Here is a 2,205-nt window from a genome sequence, read left to right as displayed (position 1 = left end):
CGTCCTTCTTGCTATTTTCCTGGTATCACGATCTTAACTAGGCCTAACGTTAGCGACGAAACATCCCATTTTCGCGTAAATAATGATGGCGGAGCGAAAATTGAAGCTGATTTTGCAGATGCGTACATGAAGATATATACTCACAGTATGAAATTAAAGTAGTCTGTGAAAATTTTTTGTCACGAAATCTCCGCTTCGCCGTTCCAAGCACCATCCTCCATCTTGGAGAAAATTTGGTGTCATGGCAGCCCCCATGGAAAACGGTAACCAATTACATGCGCCTAACTTTGATTGACAGGTCGAGGCTTTTTTTTAGATCTCCTCCTAATGGCCAGACTCCCTTTTGCATACACTGCACTGACCGTGTATTCACACGAGCGACATTTCCCCAGAAGCGGAAGATGCGAAAAACGTCATAGCTTTCTGCTGTCACGTGAGCGCGAGCGCTCAGCGTCGTGTCTTCACGTACAGTGCTAACCCTGGGGAATATCCTGCGCCACAGCCACAAGATATTTCGTAGCAGACGACAGGTAAAGACGCTAACGACGTCGTCTGCTAAGTGTCGTCTGCTAAATGCGCAATACGCCACTCCCGGTATTCCGCACAGTGTGAATGCTCAACACAACACGAGACGGAACTTCGGCTCCGTAAGCAGTATTTGCGCTTTTTCTTCCGCTAGGATCTTCCGTGAGTATGTCGCTCGTGTGAATACACGGGGTTCTACACATAGGATTCGACTTTTTCGGGTTAAACTCGATTTCTCCCCGAATTCCAATCACGTACCAGGTTTTACCACGCATCACGTACACTACTTGCTAGCAATTTATAGGAACGTGTGATGTAGATATTATTTGAGTGCAATAATAAGCATGCGAAGCACATTTGATGTTACACCATCGGTTCCTGCACAAATCCAGCCCACCAACGCTCTGCCCTCAAAGCTCTTTTGACCTTTTTGGACACAATAGGACTTTAATCGTTATTGTGAAAGGGCTCATTATTTCATTTCCCACATCACCACCAGCGATTGCGTAGAATAACGCCCGTGGAGATCACAACCCCATTCATCACCTCGAAACAAAGTTGTTGCGTGTGGTGGCTGGACCAACACACGGACTTTAACCGCGGGCCGCTTGCTGGACAGAAAGCAAAGCGTAATACCCCGCGATAACACCCGAATACCGTCAGTACCACCCGATTCTTCCCTCCCGAGTCCAGTAAAGGCATTTAACCCGAAAAAGTAAGACAGAATGACCGCGACGAGGACAACGCCTCGAAGAAGAACAGTCTCTGCTCGATGGACAGTATATGGAATTTCCTCCTCCTTTCTATTCTCCATTAATACGGAACAGATACAGTTGAAAGAATAATTTTCCGTAATAGCTTCGCGAATGAAGGAGGAGAGGACACGCGAATCAACAGGAGCGAAATCTCAAAATGCATTCAACTGTGGTTCACCAGCAGCAGTCCTCTCGTTGTTCAAGCTGAAGACTAATGACAGTTTCTTTATCAGTGTCGCATGTAAAACTGAGAGGATACTAACTATAAGAGGATTGTAAGATAGACCTCGATAGATAAGAGGACAGATCTCGCGTTTTCCGGTAAACTTCCGTACGCGAAACGGTTCTTTCTGAAGTCGGCCCTGGGTGCGTACTAGCGCCTCCTACTGTATCGTTCGTGCTGTCAATCCGCCCACATCTGTATAGTACTCGTATAGCCAAGTTGCTTAGCGGGAACTAAAAAAAAGAAAGGTATAGTCAGTGACACCTTAAAGGGGCAATAAACAGGTATACGAGGCGCACTTTTTTAAAATACATTGTGATACGTTGCCGACGGTGAACGTTTTCAAAAAAATTTTGTCGCAAAAAAGTAAATAATGGCCCCAAACCGACTGAATATTCACTGCACTCTTTCGCCCTCACGCCCCGCCCTGCGATGTCCTGGCGACAATAGCGACACGTCATTTTGACGTCGCGCATCTTCAGCCATTTAGAATACGGGACGCTTATACATTAATTTTTTGTAATATCGAGAAGTGAGGTTAACTCTAAACGTATTCCCACTTGCCCAATTCAAGGTAGCCAGTTCAAACTGTACCAAAAACCCTCAATATTCTATTTCACATGCGCACTATGTTCTCTGTGCTGTATTGCTCCTCGAGGTCACCGCGAGGTTCCCGTAACCGGTTCCCTCGCGAGCTGCAGC

Source organism: Ornithodoros turicata, chromosome 8 (genome assembly GCF_037126465.1).
Source record: "Ornithodoros turicata isolate Travis chromosome 8, ASM3712646v1, whole genome shotgun sequence".
Lineage (NCBI taxonomy): Eukaryota > Metazoa > Arthropoda > Arachnida > Ixodida > Argasidae > Ornithodoros > Ornithodoros turicata.
Note: the sequence above shows the minus strand (reverse complement) of the source record.